Raw genomic sequence first — 26,769 nt, 5'->3', positions numbered from 1 at the left:
CTTGCATCCACGGATCCTGATATGCCGCAAGCTTGGCACAACAAGGATGATGATCGCATCGTTGGCGAGGTTCCCCAAGGAAAAGGGATTGAAAGAAAGATGAGCGAAGAGCAAATGGAGAAATTCAATAAGTTTTGTATCCTCAATAGCCCTGAGATGCAGAAGTGGATTGAGAGATATGAAGTGGCCAAAGCAGAAAGAATAAATGCAAGGACGAGATTCAAAGTAATATACAGGCGATCACAACCATATCCACGAGATTTGGCTCTTCTCTCTACTCACATGTCACTTGATTGGATACAACTGGCTCTACGTAAAGTCGAACGTGATGGAGAGACAATAAGCGAGCGCGAGCGAGAGTTATCATCTGGATGTATGGTGCATGTAAGTTTCTTATCTCTTGACGTAATTAAGTAATTATTTGTGGCAATATATGCTATAAAATAGGTGCGCATCTTCATTGTTTTAATGATGCTCTTTTACAGTACAAAAAGTATAGTGCATTATGGTCATATGGACGACATTTTTACGTGGAATGCATCGATTCAAAGAGAGTCACGTATGATTGTGGAGTCATGGCTAACTTCACACAAGATAGCCGAGCAAGTGCTTCGGATACCAATCTTTTCTCCTCACAGTTGGATTATTGTGGAACCATACGCGACATCTATGAAATTGATTTCAGACGATTTACTATTTTCATTCTTGATGTAAAATGGTCTAGAACTACTTACAACGGTCCCCATGCGACAGTGAGAAAAGATAGTAGCGGTCTCTTTGCAATAGACTCCACCAAACATTGGACCAATGAAAGTGATACTTTTGTTCTTCCCGAGCACTGTGAGCAGGTACATACTAATGATTTAATTATTCGAAGCTATCGTTTTTAAAGTCCATTGATATATATATAATTGACGACATTTGGCACCCATCTTCAATATAGGTGGTTTTTCATCCGGATCGTTCTGATCCAAGATGGTGGTACGTGATCCAAGTTACACCACGAAGTAAGCAAATTTTTGAAGATCGAGATGTGGATATGGAGATGCCACTACCAATGCCGGATCCAATTAATGAATCTAGCGAAGAAGATGTAGATCACCATATGAGCCAAGAGGAAGATGCGCATAATAACATCGCACGGGAGGAGGATAGAGATCACGATATTGACGAAGAAGACAACAATCATCAAGATCAATCACCACACTTCAGCTTTATTGAAGAAGATGATCAAATACCTTTAGGTGAACGTACGATGCTAGAGTACGATGATGATATAGGAGATCAACTCAGTATAGAGTTGGAGATAGACTTGCTTGGCGCCTTAGACTTGGCTCAAGATGAAACAGTTGATGTAAATGCTCTTATTTGATTTTTCTCATCTCAAATTTGGACATGAATATACGAGCTTCAAAGGCTTGATATACATGCTCTCATTTTTTTATTCTCTATGAGTTCAAACATGTATGAAAAATTAAAAAAAAAATTCATTGGAAAAAACTTACTTTTAAGCCCTATAAAAAAAAAAAAACCTTTCTGTAAACACGTCGCTATAGTATTTTGTCTCAGAGTCTCTATATAGCGACCTTAAAAAGTCGCTATATAGCGACCTTAGCGACGATTTACGATACCCGCTTTTTATACCGACGATTAGCGCTAAGCGAGCGCTAAACGTCGGTACGTAAACGTCGCAATGGATCCGTGTGTAGTAATTTCCTTGGCCAACTCCTTCTCTAATTTTCTTGCTCCAAGAGTAGGCATTTCCAACACCTTTTCATTTACCAATTTTCTTGCATTTGCCAATTCTTGTCTACTCTCCACAATACCAATTGGATGTTCATGGTAGCCAACATGAATGGCCAACCTTGTGAATCCAATATCTGTTGGCTCACAATAATATATCTTTGTTAACATCGACCTACACAAGAAGGCTGTTCTCTGCAATGCAAGCATTCCAAGCTCCCATCTTGAGCTTGAAGCTCACCAATTTTTGGAACGTTTAGAATTCTACCTCTCCATGCTTTATCATTTGTTGTATCATGTCTCAAATAGTAGCCACATAGTGGATTTGTGCATACAAAGTATCCACCACAGTGACTTAATCCAACCCTTGCAATTCTCTTCAGTGCCGCAATTGAAGTAGGATTTGTTCTAGACCATGTATGGGGATCATACATTTGTTGCATACCATCCATCCCACTCATGTTAACATCGACTGGTGGCAATTCAAATACAATATTTCCATTATAATAATTAGGCAACTCATCTACACAATGATGTTCTTCTGCTTTAGCAATGTACTTGGCAATAATAGAAACAAGTGCAAGTTTTAGAACTTCCTCCCTTAAACTATTCTCCTTGTTGTCTGTAAACCTTTGTTTCTAACTCTCCTCAACTTTCGTAGGAAGGTTTTGGTCCCTTTCCATGTTCTTTTGCTTCTTTTCCTTTTGCATTTGATTAGCTCTAAACATGCTTCTATTTCCCTTTTCATTGAACTAGACAATTTGTACAAAGGAGCCATAGTTTGCATCAAGATTGAAAATCCACTCACCATCAATTGTCACTGCCATCTGCACTTTTCTATCTCTATGCACGTTTGGCCTTCAATAATCATTTGGAAAATCTCAAATCCACCATGAGAAAGGCCAAAGTGACGACACAATTTTGCCTCTGGGACAATGCAATGTCCGTCATGAACTTGTAGTTGCAATCTCTTCTCGAAGCTTTTACCAAAGAATGTGATGAAGCTCGAAGACATAGGTGAACTAAAGGCCATATTGAGCACAAATAGCAACCTATTAAACTGTGTGTGGCACTGCTTGGAATAGAGGAGGCTCCCTTGGAGTGTCTCTCAATCGTTAAAGATAAGAACGCCGATTCTCCAAGAAGAGTTTGCGTGTCAAAATGCCGAAAGTATACATTTCGTGAGTAGAATGGAGTCCATGTCTGAGTGAATAGTAGGAAGTTAAACTGTGCGTGGCGCCACTCCGTGTAAATACCAACACCGAGTTTGGGTGACATGGAGGGGCCATAATTCGGAGGTAACGCCGAGTCTGGATTCGTGAGTAAAGGAACCGATTTTGCATTCTCACGAGTAAAGGCGAGTAAAGACGTCGAGTTTGCATTATTTGGAGGTAATGTCGAGTTTGCATAGTATCAATGCCACACTAATTTTGCCCGCAACCCCTTTTGGTTTGCTCCTTCCAGCCTTCAGCTCGTCCCCTTTTGCCTGCAACCTCCCATTAAGGCACAATCTCATTTCCTCTTTCAGCTCTACCACGACGGCAATTGGATTCTTCCTGCAGATAGGTACACGCCTGGCTTTATTGAGGTTCGAGAATACTTTCTTTGTGTGCTTTTCAACTGTGAGCGGCGCCGCATTCAGTTTGCAGGAGAGTGTTCAAGAGGAAAGAGTATTGGCAGCGCATGGTTGGGAAAATCTATGAAGAAAATTACTTTGTATGTGTTCGTTCTAACTGTGTGCGGCGCCCCGCACAGTATGCACGAGAGATAAAGTTAAGGAGGAAAGAGTCCTTGGCGAAGGAGAGTTTGAAAAATCTGCAAAAAAAAGTATTTTTTATATCCCTTTAGAACTGTGTGTGGCGCCGCACACAGCCTAAGGGTCGCTTGATCTAAGGATGCTTCTGTGCCTTTTAAGTGTGTGCGGCGCCGTACACAGTTCTAAAGCTTGTTTGTTTTGAAGGCGTGAGTGCTTGCTTGTTTTGAAGGTGTTGCACAGGCTTGCTCTGAAGGTGCTCGTTTCTTACGGACTGTTGTGTGGTGAGTTTTGAGAAGCACTATCATTCCACTTAACACGTTGTTAGTCCAGGCAAGAAGGAATTGAAACCTCTCGGTTCTTCTAACAAGTTCTCTCCATTCGTCGCTTTTCCTTCAAACAGTTTTGAATCTCTATCACTCCTTCCATTCTTCACCGCTCCTTTGATTTGCTATTCACTTCACACAAAGGGAATCACAGCAGCTATCATTTTTACTGCTAGACAGAGTCGTAGAAAGCTTGCATTCCGAACATGTTAAAAAAATGTCTGGTTTGTAGAAAGCTTGCTATTCCGTAGAAAGAGTCGTAGAAAGCTTGCATTCCGTAGGAAGCTTGCTATTCTGCTTCCAATCTCGCTCAATTACAGCCCCTCTGCCACTGCTCATGTTAGGAATCTCCACTATTGCCTTGAAAAATTACAGAAATGCTTCTTGTGGTGTATAAGCTGTAGAACTGCGTAAAGCTAATGCATTTGATCAAAGGATGGAAGGACGTTGAGGTATGAGATGGACAACGCACATTGGCCGTTCCGAATATGCAAGAAGTCTTTTCTCCTTGCCTCTTTCAATCTCCCATCACACTTTAGGGCGCTTGCTACTTTAAAGGAGCTGCTCTCGAAAGAAAGGTTCGTTGCTTGGTTTGCTTCTCGCTTGGAGTCCACGGGCGTTTCACAGTTCTGTCGTTTCATTCACTTGCTTGGAATTCACAGGTGTTTCATTGCATCGCTTGGAGTCCAATTTGGTCTAAAAAGTTCCTTGCTGGTACATCCATTCCGTTTGATCGTCTCAAGGGAGTGATTCGCAATTCTAGTCGGTGTTTCAATTGAACGCCAATTTCATATGAGACCCTTTACCTTCTATTACACAAGCATCTAGCATTCTTGTAATCTCTTCCAAAATGGTGGGAATTTTTGTTTGCAACTTCATTCAGCAATATTCGCCTCCACTCCAATACAAAAGGTTAACTAAGAGACCTTCAAGTCCTTTAACGATTTTAACCTGCTGGCTCTGATGAAGTGAAGCAATTCCACATCCAAATTATATCCACAATCATATGATGTTTCTCTGTAGAGCTACAAGATTTGAAGCATCAGGTGCACTGATTGTGTCAACCCGTTCCCCCCTTTCGGCAAACAAGTCTTTTATTTTATTCCTAACTCATGGATTTTTTTGGCAGATGGAGATCATCTGCTTGCAATCCAGTGCCACTTTGGAAGGACTCTCTTGAAAGAAAGGGAGATTTTCGAAGCATAGCTCGGGCTGAAAACCAGGTGCATAAAGGGGAATGCGACAAGCTACTATTGTAGAAATGCAAGCAAAGGAATGGGGTTTCAATCTTCTTTTTATTGGATTTGAATCTCTCTAAAGTTTCAACTTTTGTTGTCTTTTATTATGAACACAGATAATGGCATTGACGAGGTCCTTGATAACAAAATCATCAGCTGGGTTGTCTGGCCCTTACACACCTCTCTCTCGAAGGACAAACATCAATTATCATTGTGGGGTGGTTGACTTTGAAATGGATGTTGAGGAGCGTGCCTTAGAGGGCGAGCATGATGAGGTTGTCTCAACTTCGTCAGAAACTACAAAAGGTGTTGAAACTACAAAGCCTGGCTTGACTTTAGAGAATAAAGATGATGATGATGTAGCACTTCCAATAGAGTTTTCACAAGAGATTTTACAGAGCACGTTGGAGAAGATTCGAGTGGTAAGAAATAGTCCTCCTAAGGTTCCTCTATGCAGAATCATTACAAATCTACGTATCAGAACAATTGGAAAGCAATCAAGGGAGCTAGGATTCACTTTGCGGAGAGATGGATATATTGAGGAGAAAGGGAGTTTCATTGTGGCTTTGAATACTATGGAGGGTAGCTCATTATTAGTGATAGATGAGGAGAAGGCTTCATGGGATTCCATTTGGATGGAAATAAATGATGAATTTGAGAATGATATAGAGAACAGTGAGGAGTGGAATGACATGATTGGAAAAATGTTTATCTGTTGGGATGGAAACCATAGAGTGGTGGGTTGGAAAAAAGAGTTTGATGAGAATTTTTTGTCTGTCAAGGGCATGCATATATTGGTGAGAGCTTATTTCATTGCACCGACCAGAGATGATGAGGTTGCCCTCATAAACTCGCTACAAAAAAACTTGTTGTAAAGTAAACTCCTGGTAGCATTGAGTGGAATGCGGCCATGTGTGGCTCGAGACATGGGTGCATTGGTGCTTGTGGTTGCAGTGGATGCAATGCGGCATGTGATTGGGAGCGTGGGTGCATTGGTGCTTGTGGTTATGGTTGTGCTTGGGGATGTGGGTGCATTGATGGAAGGGAGGTCGAGGCAGCTCCTTTGCCTTTGTAGCCTTGCTACGCATTCTTGATGTACGTGACCTGGCATCTATAGGACTCACTTTGTGTCACATGAGTTTATGTCTTGATCTATTTAATCGAGAAATCATCGACCCTCCATCGCTAAGTGGTGTAAATATTGGTCTATAGACTCTACTGTGAAAATATTTAGAAATCGGTCACGCAAGGTCCTCCCTCCATGCTCTACACCAAATCATGTACATCGCTTTAACCATTTTGGAAAGTTATCTCAATGATGTCCTGATCAACATTTATTAAGAAGTGTACATTCTCATTTTTCAGCATCTTCCTTTGAATCTTAATGAGATTAGGTTGCTGATACTTCCTCTTCTCACTTATGTGAGTCATCTCATATGCAGTAAGCTGCAACACAGAATTCAAAAAAGAATTCAATGCTAGGTGCAATAAGAAACTCATTAAGCCATAACAATTAACAATGCAAGCAGTCTAAGAAATTACCTAGATATAATCTCTTAACTCAAGCTCACATCATGTAACAGATTACAGAAAATCAAAACACAAAAAATAAGCGTGTAACTTGTACAAAAAATGACATAGGTATAACATAATCGTGGACTTCATCATCTAACACTAGGCTTTAATTGAAACACATAACTATCAAGGGACAATTGAATGCAAGACTAAGTGTCTAAGAGCACATTGCATGATATCTAACTTAGACTGTAACACACAACTATTAAGGGACAGTTGAGTGTCAGACTAAGTGTCTAAGAGCACATCGCATGATATCTTAGACTGCAACACACAACTATCGAGGGACAGTTGAGTGCCAGACTAAGTGTCTAAGAGCACGTCGCATGATATCTAACTTAGACTGCAACACACAACTATCAAGGGACATTTGAGTGTCAGACTAAATGCTTGAAAACATCTCTAGACTTAGACTGTAACACACAACTCTCAAGGGAGAGATGAGTGTCAGAATAATCATCTATGAAAACATCACTAAGCTTGGACTGCAACACACAACTCTCTTAAGAGAAATGAGTGCCAGCCCAAGAGTTCCTACAAATAAACATTTTTATACAAATTGAAACTGTAACACACAACTCTCTTAAGAGAGATGAGTGCTAGTCTCAGGTAAAAAATAAATATTTATATTATAATTGAAATTGCAACACATGATAAAAACAGACTATAACACACAACGCTTGCAAGAGAGATGAGTGCCAGCCTGTCTACACAATTAAATACAATACAAAATAAATATTAAACAATTTAAAAAGATTGTAACACAACTCTCCTAAGAGAGATGAGTACCAATCCTAAACAAAACAAAACAAAAGAAACATTAATTACTAACGAAAGACTCCAACACAAGCAAGGGTACAGTAAGGTACCTATGACGAGAGTTGGTAGGTATGGAAGCAAGCAGGAGCTGGCAAGGCTGGCAAGCAAGTGGCTGAGGTGGCAAGGAAGACAAGTGGATGTATTCGTACGAATACCAAAAATGGCAGTGGTTTCAAGTTTATACTATGTATATTCGTACGAATAACCTATTCGTATGAATAAAATAGCAAGAAACATTTGAAACGTTTTAAATCGCAAAAAACACGAATTTTTTTACTTTACTACTTGACTTTTATCGATGACTACAGCAGCTATTATTGGGTCTACTTTCTAAAAGAGAAATCTGAAGTGTTTTCCAAGTTTTAAGAATTCAAAGCCATGGTAGAAAACCAGACAGGCAGAAAGATCAAAGTCATGCGATCAAATAGAGAAGGTCGATACATGTCTTCAACATTCATGAACTTTTGCAAAAGTCACGGCATTCGAAGACAATTCACATGTGCAGATACTCCTTAGTAGAATGCAAGAGCTGAAAGAAAGAATAGTACTTTAGCTGACAATGCTAAAGCAATGCTTAGTGAAAAGCATCTTCTAAACTAATATTGGGCAGAAGCAATAGCCACTGCAAACTACTTACTCAATCGGCTTCCTACCCAACCAATTCAGGTTATGACACCTTATGAAGCATTCACTGGACACAAGCCACGCATTGGGCATCTCGGCATATTTGGTTGCATAGCATATGCACACATACATGATGATCATCGCAAGAAATTGGATGCAAAGTCACACAAATGCATCATGGTTTGGCCAAACAAGTGCGGGAGGAGTTGGAGCGCCTATTGAGGGTGGGACTCATAGCACCAATTAAAACCGGAGTGGATCTCACCAATCGTCATTGTGCCCAAGAAAAATAAAAAGCTACAAATTTATGTGGACTGTCGCAATCTGAATGCGGCCACGGCCACGGATCCCTTTCCTCTGCCTTACATGGACTCATGCTTGATGAAGTGGTGGCTCATGAGGTGTACTCATTTCTGGACGGGTATAGTGGGGATACAACCAAATCTGAATGGCTCTGGAAGACCAGCTAAAGACAATATTCATAATATCATGGGGAGTATATGTGTGCACAGTGATGTGGTTCAGATTGTGGAATGCTCCCTCCACTTTTCAATGGGCCATGCATGAAATTTTTGGCTCATATTTGACGGAGTTCATGTGGATCTTTTTGGACAACCTCAGTGTGTTCGGAACATTCACTGAGCACTTGGAGGATCTATGGAAGTGCTTCTAGCACTGTTGGGAGGTGTCTTTCAGTTTGAATCCCATGAAATGCACGTTCATTGTAGTACAAAGCGGGTGACTCTTGGGTCATGGCATCTTGGCGGAAGTAATTGCAATTGATTCGGACATAGTGGCCATGATCATGCAAGCACTTGCACCAACAAGCACTTGTTCCAGGTATTTCAGAAATGGCTGGCCTTGGTTGAGAATCAGTCAGGTAGAATGCTTAAATGCCTACGGACTGACAATGGTGGAGAGTATCTCTCTCATGACTTTCAGCATTTCTGTGATACACGTGGGATTAAGAGGGAGCTCACATCCCCTCGTACTCCAGAGCAAAATCCAGTTGCAGAAAAGATGAACCGTACCATTCAAGAAAGGTTGCAATGCATGCTTTCCAATGCAAGTCTTTCTGGTGGTTTTTGGGCTGAGGCAATGAAGACTGCAGTGCATGTGATCAATAGATCACCTAGTAAGAGTTTGGATGGTGGTATTCCTGAAGAGACATGGAGTGGCAAGAAGCCCTCTTACTCTCATTTGCGTATATTTGGGTGTGAGGCATATGCACATGTGCCAAAAGAGCTTCGAAAGAAGCTAGATCCTAAGTCTAGGAAATGCATCTTTCTGGGTTATGGTGAAAGTGGAGAGATGGGCTATCGTCTCTGGGATCCAGAAGCAAAGAAGATCATACGCAGCCATGATGTGGTCTTCAATGAGAAGAAGATGCATAAGGCACCCATGAGGGATGTGGAAATGAGGAGAATCACTTTCCAGGATGTGAATCCACCTGCATATGTTGATAGACAGCAAGCTCTCCATGCACCAAATGTGCAAGAAATGGTACCACCAAGTACTCCCACAGGTATACAATCAAGGGTAGATGATGGATCATCTATTGGTGGAAATGATGAGCCAAATGTGGCTGATATGCAAATGGGACAGCAAGCTGAAATGCCCTTGAGAAGATCATCTAGAGTGTCTAGACCGCCTGATAGGTTTGTTCCAGGGGTAGACTATGTGATGCTTACTGATTGCGGGGAGCCTTCTTGCTACAGAGAGGCTATGATGTGTAAGGATCAATGCAAGTGGGAGTATGCTATGCAATCAGAGATGAGTTCACTTATGAAGAATAAGACTTGGGACTTGGTTTCTTTGCCACATGGAAAGAAAGCATTGCCATGTAAATGGGTCTACAAGATGAAGGTCACAGGTGATGATGTGCCTAGGTACAAGGCCCATTTGGTTGCTAAAGGGTTCAAGCAAGAGAAGGGTGTGGACTTTGATGAGATATTCTCTCCGGTTGTGAAGATGACCACACTTAGATGCATGCTTGGACTAGTGGCAGTAGAGGATATGGAGCTTATGCAGATGGATGTCAAGACAGCTTTCTTGCATGGGGATTTGCATGAGGAAATTTACATGGTGCAGCCGGAAGGCTTTGAAGAAAAGGGCAAAGAGCATTTAGTTTGCAAGCTGAAGAAGAGTCTCTATGGTCTTAAGCAAGCACCTAGAGAATGGTATCAGAAGTTTGATGCTTTCATTCGGTCCCAGGGTTTTAGAAGGAGTGAAATTGATCACTGCCTCTACACTAAAAGGGCTAAGGATAATAGCCTGATAATCCTAGCACTATATGTGGATGATATGCTATTGGCTAGCAAGAATACTTATGAGATAGATGCATTAAAGGCCAAGTTGCATGAGGCCTTTGATATGAAGGATTTGGGATTTGCAGGTCATATTCTTGGTATGCGCATCACGTGTGATCGGAGTAGGAAACTCCTTTGTCTTTCACAAAAAGAGTATGTTACAAAAGTATTGCAGCGTTTCAATATGGAGGGGGGGAAGGCAGTGAGTACTCCATTGCCTCCATATGTGAAACTGAGTCATACAGATAGTCCCAAATCAGATGAGGAAAGGGCCATGATGGCCAAGGTTCCTTATGCATCAGCGGTTGGGAGTCTTATGTATGCTATGATAGCTACTAGACCAGACATTGCATTTGCAGTGGGAGTTGTTAGCCGGTATATGGCTAATCCAGGAAAGAGGCATTGGGAGGCAGTTAAGTGCATGATGAGGTACATGAAGGGTACCAAGGAGATGTGCATCTGCTTTGGTAGAGGAGACATGCGTGTACTTGGGTACACAGATTCAGACTATGCAGGGCATGTGGATAGTAGGAGATCCACTTCTGGTTATGTGTTCACCTTTGCAGGTGGTGCAGTGTCGTGGATGTCTCACGCACAGAAGTGCGTTGCTTTGTCTACCACAGAGGCTGAGTATGTTGCAGCCATAGAGGGTTGCAAGGAGGCTATATGGCTTGATCGGCTAGTGGGGTCACTGTGCCTTTACCCCGGTTATGTACAATACTCAAACACATATATAAATGAATGAAAAAGAAGATTAGGGTGGTTCTACACCCACCAAAACGTGTGGCTCTCTGTTTCTCTCTCTCCTTCTTCCGTTCTTGCTTCTGTTGAGAGCACTCTCAGTTGGCACATAGACAACATACTCCCGGATCCATTTTATTACCCGTCCTCAGGTTATGGCTTACTGCGAGCACATACCTGGATTGCCATGCCTTTAGTCCAGTGGCTATGGAACTTGTGTCATGCCAATCGATCCTGCTGTAAAGCCTTGGCACCATACAATTTTTTCTCAGTTTCCAGGTAGCCTGTATCCACTATTTGTTTGTTCAAACAGAGATATGTGGCATGCTTCTAAGAAGATCACTCTTTGATAGAGTCTCGATAGAGTCGGCTTGTAATCTGAGCATCGACCCGTTCATTGGGATTGAAATTGAGTGGAGGCAAATGGGTATTGAGGTAACATGGGACCTCCAGAATGAATTCCAATGTTTTACAGAATATAGCACTTAGGTGAAGGAAGCGATCAATGTTGCCGTGCATTATTTGCTCATGCTATTGAACTGCTCGGATCATTGTGCCTTGGATATTCCATTCTACACCAGAGTATGGTTTGATCATTGGCCAATTAATGGTTCGATCTTCATCCAAAGTGTGTATGTTTGCTTCCCATTTTTTACGTCGTGGAACTGCATAGAACTTGGGATGGGTTCTGAGACATGGAGGTGCACGTAGATACTCCTTCAAGAAGATTACATCAAAGAGCTTGGGACGGTGCCAATCAGGTTGTGGATCCAACTTGCTTATCCAACCTTCACTAATTTCACACTGACGAAGGTTGGTAGGAAAGTTGTCCAGGGTCCATCCATCTCGAGTTTTCATATCAGGATATTTGCTCCCAAATTCGTTGATGGGGTTATTGGGGGAAGTGGTATCTCATCAAAATCATACCCATCATTGGAACTTGGCATGGGAGTACAAATTGGATTATCCTGATCTTGATATTTAAAATCAAATACTGTGTCATTTTCTGCTGATGGAAGCACAAGTAGTGTCGGAGGTGATGACGAGGCAGGGAGAGAATCTGGGGACATGGGGGAGAAATATGGAAGAGTGTTAGTTGTGGAAGGGGGAGCAGAGGGGAGCAAATGGTTTGAACAGCTTCAAGGGTAGGATTAGCAAGGGAGTGGAAGAAGTTAGGTGTGAGGGGCTCATAAGTTTGTGACTGTTGGGTTAGTTGAAAATGGTGAGAGGCATGAGCAAAGAGACGATGGAGTCAATAGATGTTAGGGTGGAGCTCGGGGAAGGTTAAGAGGGTGGTAGCAGCAAGGGTAAGTGAGGTTATGAGGTTGGCAGAGACAGTGGTTAGATATGGGAAGTTGGATGTGAGATAGTCCTTGTCATCTTCCGACACTTCTTTTTGTTGGTGCGATGGGATCATCAGCTACATGGGTGGGATGTCGGTTATGTCGTGCCTTGCAAATAATAGTGATGGCTTTTGAAGCAATGGCAACAAACCAACAATAACCCTGAGGGGAGGACTACCCATGAGGCATACATATGCAATGAAAGCATCCGTCCTGAGTGCTATAAACCCAACATGTGTAGACATGCAAAAGATATTTTTCTCATCTTTGGACAAGTCTTGACAAATCATGCGCAAAGTTTTGGTCCCTATGGAACGTTCCCATTTGATTGTTGGATGAGTAGATATGATCCTGATTTGGAGTTGCTTCCATTGGATAAGCACACATGCGTTGAGGTGATCTTCCACTTGTAGAGCAGCCCACAAGCTCTTGATACACCACTGTTGTGCATTGTAGTGGGGCTTCATTGGTGTGGTCTTCCAATGCCTCACTATTGTGCATTGCTAGGAGTTCAAGCTTGGAGATGATTATCTTTTGGGAGTGCATCTCATTCATTTTTTCTTTGTATTTCTGGTAGATGGTTGTATATGCCTCCTTAAGCTTTCTCATTTGCAAGGTGACCTTTGCCTATTGAGGAATGTCTTCAGTGGTATTGGACCATTGGTCCAAGACTTGTGCTCGTAAAGTGCTGACCTCTTGAGCGGTAGCAAGTTGGTCCTTTAAGATTCTGCATTCCCTTGTAAGTCGTCAATGCTGAAGGCACGTACTGCCAAAGATTTGTTTCATGTCTTCAAGCTTGTCTTTGCAATCCTGGAGCTCTTCTTCTTTGTAAATTAGAGTGAGTTGAGCTTGTGCCACTACCTCTGTCTGCTGAGCATGTGCAGATGTCAAGGAGTTATAGTAGGTATGTAGGATTGCCATTGCTTGTATTGCTGCTGTCAGCTATGTTTGACTTTGGTGGAGGTTGGAGGTTACATCCCTCACTGCCTTCTCTTGAGCTTGGAGAGCTTGGTTCATGCGCACTTCTTCTACCTCCTTCTCATCTATCTACACCTGAAGTGCCTTGACCTCTATGGCGATTGCCTGGAATTGGTCTTTGATTTTTGTTCCAGTTTGTCTGTCCAATTCTCTTGCATATTCTTCCTTGGCCAAGCTAGTGAATAGTCCTGACATTTGGATCATTTGGCTAGCTTGATGTTGGAGAATGATAGACGGTGATGAGGATTGGCGATACTACTAATACAAGTGGTGCCCATGTAGCCATCCCAATGATTCTGTAGTACTTAGGGGAGGTTGTTCCAATGGTATTTTAGTCCCTTGTGTACAATATTCATACTGTTGATCTGGCACTAGCTCCCCTTGTGGCTCATCGAGACTGGCATGGCATCAATGGGCGGTTCTAGTGATGATGTAGCCTTAGGCTCTAGTGCCGATCTTTCCTCAGGCTCTGCTACTGATCTTTCCTTAGGCTCTGGTTGCTACTGCTGTTAGAGATATATTGGTTGTAGTTGTGCACTGAGCTGTAGCATCTCATGGGGAAATTCCTCAATCCCGACCTCCAGAATAGGTATTTCTTCTAAGACATCTGCACTTGTCAATGTGATAGTAGGAGAAGTTGGTGACGGCTCCCATATTGGTGAGAAGGATATGTCCAACTCCTCAATTGGTTTTGGTGACTGGGGCAAAGTCATTTCTCTTTCTTATAGCTCTTTTTTTATGATTATAGCCAATAAGTGTGGAATTTTATATTTTTGGCCTGATGAACCATCTAGTTTCTTTGTAAAGAAGATGACTAAGTGTTGGATCCAGTCTTGCTTTAGTTTCCTACTCAGCAAAACAAATGTGTGGAGTGGAAGGGATCGATTCTTACCGCACTTAACCCCCAGGATTGTGGATAGGAATTGTGCTGCTTCCTTGAGGCCAGTGGTTAAGGATGGTGCGAAGTAATATGCCATCCCTATGGAACAGTGTGCCCTTGGCAAGGAGAGGCTCTACTTCGAGAAACTGTGCATCGACAAGCCGTGTGGGATATTTGGTATCGTGTGTTTGCAGTGAGGAAGCCATTTGAATGACTGTATTGTTGAAAATAATGTTTAGTGGTCTCTGATGTACAATGATTGTACCGTACTTGCCAACCTGTGCATTGCTAGAGTGGTAAGAATGGAGAAAGTCCCTGATGTATGCGGTCATTTTACTGTCCTCCAAGGATTTTAGGCTCTCATGCAAACTGCCTAGACCCCTTTGCTCTAAGTAAGATGTTGCTTCCTGGAAAAAAGCATAAGTCGATGTAGGTGGCCAAACAAGTTCTAATGACTGGGCCCCGTCAATGGTTGTGTAGGCTGGTGGTGACTGGGGTGGCATTTGTTCTTCTTGGTCATGCATTGAATCCTCTTCGGAGCCATTGCTCTGGACCACAAATGCTTGTGATCGCCGTGGTTGAGAGTATGTAGATGGCTACAAACTTTGGAGGGGGTCTCGTGGTTGAGGCGGTGGGCTCTTTTTGCGCGTCCTCTTTAGTGGTGGCATCTTTTCTGAACCTGCATCCATGTGCATGTGGTGTACCATTGATCATTAGATTGGTTGGCATGTAGGTATGACCTTTCTGTGTGTTTGTGAGATATCTTATTTTTATACATGCTTTAAGAGTGTGGAATGAAAGTGTGTGGCACAATTATTCATGCAATCATCTATGTGTCTAAGTGAAATCATGTGAGTGCACATGACCTAGTAGCTAGGTAGGGACTAACTATATGCTTTTTTTGTTGCTGGGATTTCATAGGGCAGCTAGAGCTCAGGCATCACTTCTTAGCCCTAGGTTAAAATTGATTGATGCTACCTATATGTGCGAAGATGTACATAAGTGAGCACGCTTGTGATACAATCTAATCCTAACTAAGGAAGAATTGGTTTCCCAAATCTTTGTTTTTGTCAAGGATGGCTTGCATGTTGAAGTAGTAGCACTTCAGTCAGCTCCCATTTATTGTTGTGTTGAATTGGACTCCATCCAATGTTTCTAGCAGCACAGCTCCGATGGGATTCATCTTTCTTACTCGGTAGGGTCCTTGACCTAGATACTTCAGTTTACCCTTGTGTACTTTGGCATTGTATAATAGGACCAAGTCACCATCCTTGATGTCTTTAGCTTTAAGATTTCTGTCAAACCATGCCTTCCTTCTGTGTTTTTTTGTTGTCATGGCATGGTAGGCGACTAGTCTTGTTTCTGTATGCTTCTCTGACTGATAGAGTCTTTCTTTCAAGGATTCATGGTCTCCCATGCATTCCTGTACTGTTATGCATAGGCTTGGTATTACAAATTCTAGTGGGACCACAACTTCAAGGCCATACACCAATTGAAAAGGTGTGTTTCCTGTACTGACCTTAAGTGTGGTTTTGTATGCCCATAAGGCTGCATTCAGTTTCTCTGCCCAATTAGAACGATGTGGTTCTACTACCTTGGTGAGGATAATGCATATTATTTTGTTGGTGGATTTGGCCTGTCCATTCCCTTGGGGGTAGTAGGGTGTGCTTTTTCTATGGATTACCATAAAGCTAGATAAGAGTTCTTGGATTACCTCATTGACAAAATGTGTGCCTCTCTCCGGCACAATTTCAATGGGGCATCCAAATCGGGTGATTACATTTTCGTATAAGAATCTTGCTATGCTTCTGGCATCTTCCTTTCTGATTGCTTTAGCTTCAGCCCATTTTGTAAAGTAATCAGTGGCCACAATGATGTAGCGTGCCTGTGTTCCTTTTGCTACTGGATGGATGGGACCCACATAGTCAATCCCCCATTTTTCAAATGGTTTTTGTGCAACAACTGTTGTTAGGGGATTGAAGTCTTTGTGTTGTGGTTTAGTAGTCAGTTGGCATACATCACAGCCTTTTACATATTCATAGGCATCTGCCCACAATGTTGGCCACCAGTAGCCTACGAGGAGAACTTTTATTGCTGTGGCTTCCCCTTGGAAGTGTCCTCCTGCAATGCCTTCATGGACTTCACTCAAAATTGGCATGATCTCATGAGGCATTACACATCTTCTTAATACCTAGTCCTTGCCCATCTTGTACAGTTGTCCTGCAATGAGTTGATAGGGTGCAGCCTTTAGAATTAGTTTTCTAGCATCTACTGCTTTCATTTCGGGGGGTGGTCTTCCTGTCATTAAGTACCCAATGATATCTCCACACCACTCTAGAATAGCATCTATTTGAAATAGTGTGGCATCTGGTAAGTTGTCTTCTACTCCAGCGGCTTCTTCTCTTGACTTGACATGAGACATGTGATCAGTAATGTAGTGTTGGGCACCTTTGCAAACCACTATTTTGAAGTTGAATTCTTGAAGCAAGAAGAGTTATCTGGTTATTCTTCCTGTTGTACATGGATGGCTCACAAGACAAAGCAATGCTTGATGGTCGGTGTAGAAGACAAAATCATTTGCAAGTAGATAGTACCGAAATTTCTTTACACTATATACACCATTGCTAGGGCTTCTCTTTCTATGGTGGTATAGTTGATCTCTGCATCATTGAGTTGTTGACTGGCGAAGTAGAATGGGTAGTCTTTCTTATGTTCACCAGGTTGACAAAGCACACTCCCAATTGCATACTTGGATCCATCAGTATGAACATGAAAATCAATATCCCAATTAGGAGATATAAGGATGGGTGCTATGATTAGGTGCCACTTTAAAAGCTCAAAGGCTTCAGGTTGCACTCTTCTGTCCATAAGAATTCCACTAATAATTTGTAAAGTGGTCGAGCTATCATGGCATACTGCAATATAAATCTTTTATAATAGCCGCCATGTCCCATAAAGTCCTGTACACCTTTGGAATTTGTTGTAGGAGGTAATTCCATGATGATTTTGATTTTGTCCATGTCAGTTTGCAATCCCATGTTGAGAGACGATGTGTCCCAAAACAACTCCGTGGGTGACCATGAATTGGCATTTTGTTGGATTTAGGAAGATGCCATACTCCCTGCATTTGATTAGTACTTCTTCAAGACATTTGAAGTGGTCTTTTTTCTTTAAATGGATGCACAAATCATCCAAGAACACTTGTAAAAACTTATTCAAAAATGACTTGAAAGCTGTGAACATGACTCGCTAGAATGTTGCCAGGGCATTACAAAGGCCGAATGGCATGACTCTATATGCAAAAATATCCCATTCTGTAGAGCAAATGCTGTTTTTGATTGGTCTTTAGGAGCAATTTGCACTTGGTTATAGCCACTGAAGCCATCCAAGAAGCTATATATTTCTGAACCTGCCACCTTTTTCAACACTGTTTCTGTCGGGTAGGGGATAGTGATCCCTAATTGTGGCGGCATTCACATTTTTTAAGTTTACGCATATTCTGAGCTTCTTATTGTGTTTAGGCACAATGACGATGGGTGAAACCCAATCAATGTGCTCTATCTCATAGATGAATCCGGCATTTAGGAGTTTTTCTAGCTCGTCATAAACCATGGTGCCATACTTAGGATTTGTGCGATAAGGTCCACATACCTTAGGGTGAGCACCTTCCCTTATAGGTATCATGTGTACTGCCACTTCTGGTGAAATTCCTTTCATCTCTTTGTATGACCATGCTAGCCAGTCATGGTATTCCATTAGGAGTGCTTTGAGTTTGGTTTCTTGTCGAAGCTGTTTCCTAATGAAAACCAGTTTTTCTTCCTCCCCTTCAAGGGCGAGGTTTATTGTGCATGCTTTTGCCAGTCCCTCATAGATTGGAGTTTCTCCAATGCTATTAGTTTCTTGAACTTCAGATTCTCTTAGTGGTCTTGGCATTGCTATTGGTGCACTACCACTTGTGTGATTCTTGAAGTATTCCGGCACTTCTCGAAGATTGGCCTCTAATGGTGTTCAACTAGCCTGATGTGCCATGCGTATTGGGTGGCATAGTTGCATTTACCAATTTGTTAGGCTCTTTTTGACTTTCTTTTTTTGAAGTCTCTTGATTGAGCTTCATCCGCACATGTGGCTTATATTTTTGAAACTTCTTACCTTGGGAACTGTGGGGTAACTTTTCCACTGGTAAGGTGTTTCCAAGTAAGGGATCATTTGCTGTGCATACTCCTTCCAGTCCCTCAAGGGACCATTCAAGAGGCAATGGTTCTGATTTTGAGGGAGCTAATGTTTGGCCTTGGCTTTTCTGCAATTTCCTCCAACAACTTTCTTGTGGGATCTTCTGCTGTTATTCAGCTTTGGAGGTTCAACTTTTGGGAGCTCGACTGCCATTAGGGCATGCAGAATGGCTAAGTCATTATCAAAGATTTGATCTTCAATTTCAGCATTCTCAGCCTCTGTTTCAAGGCCCCAAGGAAAATCTGAGTCATCATTGGAATGGGTACCTTCTTCAGGTTCATTATTCCACTCGAGGTCAGCCATTAAAGAATGGCACCTCTAGATCGATTGGTTCTTCATGTGTGAGTGGAGGATCTACCTGTAGCACCTTAGCATCAATCTGTGAGAAGATGGGGTCTAATGAATGGTAGTTGTCGATGGTTGCCAATGTTTGTATCCAGCTATTTACATTGCTTTGTGAATCGCCCACTATGGCATGCTGTTGCAAGGGAACTGATTTGCTTGAGATTGTCGTTGAAGATGTGTCATCGAATGCTCTAGGCACAATTGGTTTTATAGCTCTTGTTCCCACATTCATCCTGACTGTGGTGTCATGATTTTGGATTGTCAGTTTATCAGTTTCCTAGTCATGGACTAATGCTTTTCCGTAACCAAGCACATCCTAGTAAGATTTGATATGATTTTTTGGGAAGATCCAAGATTATGAATTGAAGGGAAAAGTGGACTCCTGCGACCTTTGTGGACACGCCATTCACTTTTCCCAAGGGATTAGCTCGTGAATCATCGGCAAGATGTATGTTAAAATTAGCCTTTTGCATTGGTGGGAGACCCCATTCTTCATAGAGCTCTTTTGATAGGACATTTACACCTGCTCCACTATTCCCTATGGCTTGGACTTCATTATATGCCTTGTGGATCAAAGGCACAATAATGTTGCATATGTCATCTCTCTCACCCATCCACATGGGGATATCTTCAATGTCGTTCATAGGTGGAGAGGGATTTGCAAGTTCAATCCATCCTTTAAAACTCTCCCAGATATTGGGACTATTTCATAGGAGGATTTCAATGGGAATTGACATAGGGCAGCTTAGGATGCTAGAGAGTGTGGCTCCTTCAAGTTGATGTGACGGTACATTATGTTGTGGAGTCTGTTGTTGGAATAGAGGCTCGAGTACAGTATTAATACTTTGTGAGGCCAAGTCATGGATTGGGTCTTGAGCTTGTTTCTCAAATTGAGCTTGCTTCTCAGCTTCAAATTGAGCTTGTTCCTTTTGTACCCATTGTTGAAGTGCCTAAAAACGAGCCTTCTCCACCTGTGCATTTGGGTATGGAGCTTCTTTTATTTGAGGCTCAGAATTTGATGTGGACGAGCTCGGCTGCTCATTGCTTGGCGGAGTTGAAGGCACTTGTGCTTTCTTTTTAAGAAGTCGCTTTTGTTGGATTGGAATGTTAGGGTCCTTGGTGGCCTCTTTCTATTGGTGTGTAATTACATTTACAGGTTGTGATATTACACTTGTTGTGGACCCAGACTTTGATGGTCCACCCCAAAGATGCCAATTGGACATCAGGCTTAACCTCTGTTTGTTGTGGGACCTTATTTTTCATGGGACAATCCATACAGGCATGTCCTATGCCACAATCTTTGCAAAGTGGTTGGAAAGTAGCGGGGCTACCATGATAAGGGCACTCTGCGATCTGGTGATTTTCTCCACAACTGTAGCACTTGATTGGTGGTCGATATGTGTTGGGACATACTTGATTTGCATAAACTAGTATTAGACCCTCTGCACCTTCTACATAGTACACTGGGTACTCTGTTTCATACTCAAATGATGACTCTACTTCCTCGGCTTGTAATTGATGTATTGGAATTGCCTGAGGAGCTGGATTTGGTGCTCTTAGATATGGTCGTGGATTCTGATTCCTGAGTTGTTGTGGAACTTGTGTTCGAATGGGCATAGGATTTAGCCTCGGAGCTGGGGGCGCTTGTGCAAGTGCCAGTTGCCTGTACACTTTTAGCCGGAAAAGTTTTTCGAGACCAGAGGCTAGGCTAAGTATGGCGATGCTCAAAGGCCATAGAGAAAAGGAGATCAAGAGGGCGAAGGGATGTCATAGGAGAGAGAAAGGAATTAGAAGTGGAGGGAAGGAAAAGGGAGACTATGACACAAGGGGAAAGGGAGAGGGGGAAGAGAAGCATGTACATGATAGTAGGAGGAATGTTGAGATGTAGACATCAAGGGAAGAGAACCATACTTTATTTGAAAGAAGGGAAGAGAGGGAAATATCAAAATACTAGCTAGGTGGCTTTACAAGAATGAGCGTGTCTCATCAAGGAATAGCCCCTTCCTTTTACTCGGGGGGGTCACTCATCATATGTAACCCTATCACGTGAGTTCAACAAAAGGATTTTTTTTATTTCTAAAATTTACAGAAATAAATATACATAAGGGACTATTTAAAATAGTTTTGGAAAAAATTTATAGATTTGTATAGAAAAGGGGTACATTTTATTCATGAAATTTTTTACAGATAAGGGACTTTAAATATAGGCCTTGAACGCACGTGATATAGAGGGTTTATACATAGTGACCCCCCCGAGTCCTTTTATAGCCAAAAGAGGGGGTCTCTCCACATTAATGTATCCTCCCACATGCATGGTGTGTGTGGAAAAGTCTCCCATGTGGGCTAGGTGGTTACGCACTCTCAATTGTGTGCGACAACCCTTTGCCTCAATTTTCCACATAAATCAAGCCCCATATCTCAAGTCTATGATACTCCCTTGGTCTCTTTCCAATTTTATAATATGTTCAAACCTCTAGGAGGACAAGTGGAGGGTTGGCACAAGGAATCTTGCCACCTCATCCTACTTTCCCCAGGAGATTCTCAAATCGTGTGTGAACAAGTTAGTGGAAGATGGAAGGTGCGGAGCGAAGGCTTGGTTCCACAACATCAACAAGCATTGGAACTTTGCCAACAATTTGAAGAGGTAAAAATTCAGCATATCCCTCGAGCTCAAAATTTAGTTTCTAATTTCTTGGCACGTGAAGCTTGTAATTCAATCACGCATGAAGCAAGTGGAAGCACTGCCCCAACCAAGCCACAAGCCATGAATGAGGGTGATCATTTGCAAGGAATGCAAAGGTTGTGGTCATCTTGAAATTAAGTGTTAGGCATATTTGATACAAGTTTACCGACTTCAGAAGATCATCAGAAAGGTCCTCAAGGACATTGCTCAAAAGAAGGATGCCAGACCACACACCCCTTGAAGAAATAGCATGGTGATTACAAGAACTGGAAGAAGCTGAAGGTGATGTGCAAGCTCTCCAACTGTTGACATTTGTCATGGCATTCTTGTTTGCCTTGATGAACAACCTCATGCAGCACCACCTCTCTAACCCTCGCTTGTAAAGATGGATGCAATATCATGAGGGTTGGTCCTTTTAAGATTGTTTATGAGCTATTCTATGCTAAAGATTCTTTTCGTGTAGTATTTCACAATACACCAGTCACACCCTACCCTACCTATGTATGCTTTGTGGATGTATCTTCACCTGATTTTCAGTTCAAGCTACCTCTATCCATTGTTTGCCAATAGATAAGCCTCATTTCGTCTCTCTCCTTTCCATTTTCCAAGCATGGCTAACATTCCCGTGTTCTGTGGATGGGTTGAAGAAAATCCAAATGAGTATCTTGTGGCCTTCAAGCGCATTTGTGTTTCTCTCAACTTTCTTACTGAAGATAGATGGTTGTTGGTCCTTCCCACATTTCTAGAGGGTTTGCTCAAGTATGGTATGAGAAGTAGGCCGAAGACGTTTGCCAAAGCTAGCCAAGGTTGATAGCAGCTATGATCAAGTATTTTGGCAAAGAAGAGGAGCCAAAGAATGTGTACCTACAGGTGGCAAACCTGAAGTAGTCAGAAGGTGAGACAGTGCATCGATATGTAGATCGAGCGGCCGTGCGAAGGGTTGTCGCACACAATTGAGAGTGCGTAACCACCTAGCCCACATGGGAGACTCTTCCACACACACCATGCATGTGGGAGGATGCATTTCTTTTATGTGCTCTTTTTTCATTATATAAAGTGTCTCATGCTGATGTTGTTTTGTAATTATATTAAATGTCTCACGAGAAGCATGTACTACTCATGATGCTTATTTCAGTATGATTTGTAATTGAGCAAAATTTCTAAAATGCATCAAGAGTATTTAACGATATTATTTATTTCATGACATTTCCAAATTATAATAAATATCTCAATAATGTTTATATCAATCCTATCTCAAAGAACTTTATTTCATATCTTTAACTCCACAGAATATACTTTCTCTCATTCGATTCTTCCTTCTACTCTTCCATCTTCCATCTCACCTTATATAGTTGTGCACTTCATTTCTTATCTCTTGACCTTGTGAAAGTGCTTTCTTTCTTCTCTCATCATTGTTGCAAAAACACTTCCTTTCTCTCACCCTCACTTTCTCTTTCCTAAATTGTCTCACTTATTTCTTGCACTTTCTTGTTTTTTTCATCTCACTCATTTCTCATGTCATTGAGTGAAATCCTCTTATATAGTTGTAATACACTTTCTTTGTATTATTTCTCATCTTTTTTTGTAACAAATGGATCTTTTAGCCATAACATCTCAAGTGAATAAGCTCTAATTCAGATCCGATTGCTAAGCATCAAAGACATTGAGAGGAGCCAAAAGGATAATACTAACCATTGACACAGAATGAGAAAGGAAATTTTTCTTTGCAAAAGTGACAAAGAAGGAGGAGCTCGAGATAGTAAGATCAGAAAGCAAACTAGAACTACAAACTTATCTTCGACCAGAGAAGAGCTAGTAAAGTTATTGATTGAGATGTCTTATAGAAGCATTCATTATGGGCTCTATCTAGCAGACAAAGCACAAGTCATTAAGAATAGAAAAAAATATTTGCAAGAAAGATTCTCCAATTCCTTGGTGCTCTTATATCATTATAAAAATATTGAAGAACAAGAGAATCAGGAAGCAAAGTAGTCCAATGATTGCTTCTCAGATAGAGAGTACTAATAGGCATGTGTTCTTAAAACTATTGAAAGGTGTTTGTTAATTCCACAAGTACTTTGAGATTTCAATGTTGCTTTTGAAGTAATGAAAAAATATGTTTTTATAATTTTACTTGCAAATTTTTTAATATAATTTGCAATTCCATCCTTGTGTTATAACTGGTTTAATTATTTAACTTGAAGATTTTGTAATGTCATAAGTCTTTCTATAATTTTTCTTGAAATTCTTAGAGAAATGTCATCAACTCTTTTTATAATCTCACTTGTCATTTTGAAAACAAACCTTTAAATTTTTATTTAAAATCAATTTTTTTTTCTTTTAGAGGAGTTTTTTCAGTCAATTGGGCCAGTTATTTCACTGTGCTTTGTTTTTGGAGAGCAAACCAGTTCAAAGCTAATAAAATGAGATATTTTTAATTATACTAGTCACATAGCACACAAATACCCTCGAAGGATGTCACCTTATGTGAGCTTATGTCACTCATAGATACCCACACATACATCACTTATGACTTCGTAATATTTTGCTCACCTTTATGATGTAAAAGCTAAAGGCTCATTGATTTTCCACATATGATGTAAACTCCCAAGTGGTAGACCACACATGTGACGAAGCCATGTATGGTAGGAAGTGAAATAGTGTGGGTGGAAAATATAGATAGTAGGAGATGTGTCCATTATTGTGGATTAGGTACAGAACACATATACGGCAAGTACTACGTATAATTCGTATAAAATTTGTTGCTGTGCATCCATAATGAATTTGTTAAAAACTTTGCTAGTCGATTGAATATATGGCTCTCGGGGGTTTCACATGGAAAAAATGTGACTATCACATAAGTTCAACAAATGAACATTTTCAAATCATATTTTCAACAAAACATATTTATAAACATGTATCATTAAAACACTTCAAAAAAAGTTACAAATTTCTTTAGAAAAAAAAGGCCTTTTAAATCATGTAATATTCACAACATATGACAGAAGAGAATTTTTACATCAATGGTTCTCCATGGTATTGGGAAGAGCACTGGCCACCATCAAGCACCTCAAGAATGGCTAACCCTCCTACATTAGGTGCTAAGGATGTTATGTCATGGAGGAGAAAAAGAGGAAAAATGAGAATGGCTTTTTGGTTGACATTTTCCTTGGATATTTTGCAAGTTTTTGAATTCAGGTTCATGACATGACAATGCAGTGGACCCATTACCATCCTATTTCTTCCCAGTTCCCCTGAAGTCCTGGGATGGGACCCATTCCACCCATCTCGTCTAGTTTATAAGTCGCGTCTGCAGTTCCTTGTTTCCCTCCCCACTATGATCATCATGAGTTTGTCGAATGGGACCTTCAACATCGCTCCCACCCCAGCTTCTTTGCTCCTTTCCCTCCTCAGCTTCATTGTCTGCCTCATTTTCTCCGTCTTGCTGTTCAAAACATCGCGTCGAACTGCCTCCTCTTTGCCCCCCGGGCCTCTGGCATTGCCCATCATTGGCCACTTACACTTGTTCCGAGCTGGGTTCTCACACCTCTTGCTCCACAGACTCTCCAAAGTGCACGGTCCCTTGATATCGGTCCGCTTGGGTTCCGTGCCTGTCATTGTCGCCTCTACACCTGGCCTAGCCCGAGAAATACTACAAACGCATGACCACGCGTTCGCTTCTCGACCGCGAACGTCGGCGGCTGTCTACACTCTGTTCGATCGTTCGAGCATTGGTGTTGCTCCCAACGGCCCGTACTGGCGCCTGATGCGCCAACTTCTTGTTACGGATTTCTTTAGTAAAAAGAGGCTCGAAGCTTTCCGGCCCATAAGAGAAGGGGAAATGGCTGCTCTTCTACACGCCATCTGGAAAGATAGCAACAAGGGAGAAGCAGTACCGCTACGTTCAAGAGTCAGATCTGCAGTTTATAACGTCATCTCCACAATGGTAATAGGGAAGAGCTTCTCCGAGATTTCCTCCACAAACGCTAACGTTGCCGATCTGTTGAGTGAAATATTTGCTTTTGCTGGCGTGTTCAATATTGGCGACTTTATACCATGGTTGCAATGGATGGATTTGCAAGGCCATGTGAGACGCATGAAGATAGCGGGGGAACGCTTGAGGACCGCCTTCCAAGGGATTATTGATGATCGCCGTCGATCGATGAAGGACCCTACATACAATCCTAAGGGCTTATTAGACGTTCTATTGTCTATCTCACAGCAAAGCAAGTTAGACATGCCGATTAGTGACGACAATATCACGGGGGTCGTGACGGTACTAAAATACTAACTTCTCGTTGTATTCTTCTTAATTAGGAGAGGCAGATGAACGCTTGCTAACTCGTGCCGTGTCTATTCAGGGTGTTTTCGGGGGCGGAACAGATACAACGATAGTCACAGTTGAATGGGGATTTGCCGAGGTGTTACGAAACCCAGCAATCATGAAGAAGCTCCGATATGAAATCGAATCTACAGTGGGAAATGCACGTCTCCTTCGAGAGTCCGACGTTGCTCAACTACCTTACCTGCGAGCAGTGGTGAAAGAGACACTGAGATTGCACCCACCTGCACCGTTAGCAGGAGTCCATGAGTCCACAAGGCCTTGTGTGGTAGATGGGTATCATATACCGGCAAAAACACTCGCGTATGTCAACGTGTGGGCAATAGGCAGGGACCCGAGTGTATGGGAGAAACCACTGGAATTCTGGCCGGAGAGATTCCTGGATAGCGACATAGAAGTTCGAGGCCAGCATTTCGAGCTGCTGCCTTTTAGCTCAGGAAGAAGGGGGTGTCCAGGGTGGATGTTGGGGCTGATGAACGTGCAGCTGATGGTGGGAATTCTGGTGCAGGCTTTCGAGTGGTCGCATATAGATAGCATTGACATGTCGGAGGGGCGTGGGCAATTGGTTCCCATGTCCAAACCTCTGCTTGCCTGGGCAACTGCCAGGTTGCCTGCGCATCTCTACACTATATAGCAGCAGGTGCTCAAATACACCCATAGCAGCAGCTTGCTTGTGCATCCCTATGCTATATAGAAGCGGCTGCAATACAGGAAATTCATGCATATTTCCTAATCGTACAGAATTTGATTTCTTATATAGGCCAGATAGTGCTACCTAAGAAATGTGAGTTTCTATATGGAGGATGACTGCTATTTCTGCTATCTAAGAAATGTGAGCTT

The 26,769-nt window shown here is 41.9% G+C and overlaps 1 pseudogene; it reads left to right on the top strand.

Moving 5' to 3' along the window:
- The first annotated feature begins 24,933 nt into the window (after positions 1-24,933).
- Positions 24,934-26,563, top strand: LOC147889732 (cytochrome P450 71A1 pseudogene; annotated as a pseudogene).
- The last annotated feature ends 206 nt before the right edge of the window (positions 26,564-26,769 follow it).

The sequence above is a fragment of the Dipteris shenzhenensis genome, chromosome 20 (assembly GCF_047967505.1).
Source record: "Dipteris shenzhenensis isolate YYH24624 ecotype China chromosome 20, Dip_SZ_1.0, whole genome shotgun sequence".
NCBI classification, from domain to species: domain Eukaryota; kingdom Viridiplantae; phylum Streptophyta; class Polypodiopsida; order Gleicheniales; family Dipteridaceae; genus Dipteris; species Dipteris shenzhenensis.
The sequence above is the reverse complement of the archived record's forward strand: the minus strand, read 5'-3'. Positions and strand labels throughout refer to the sequence as shown.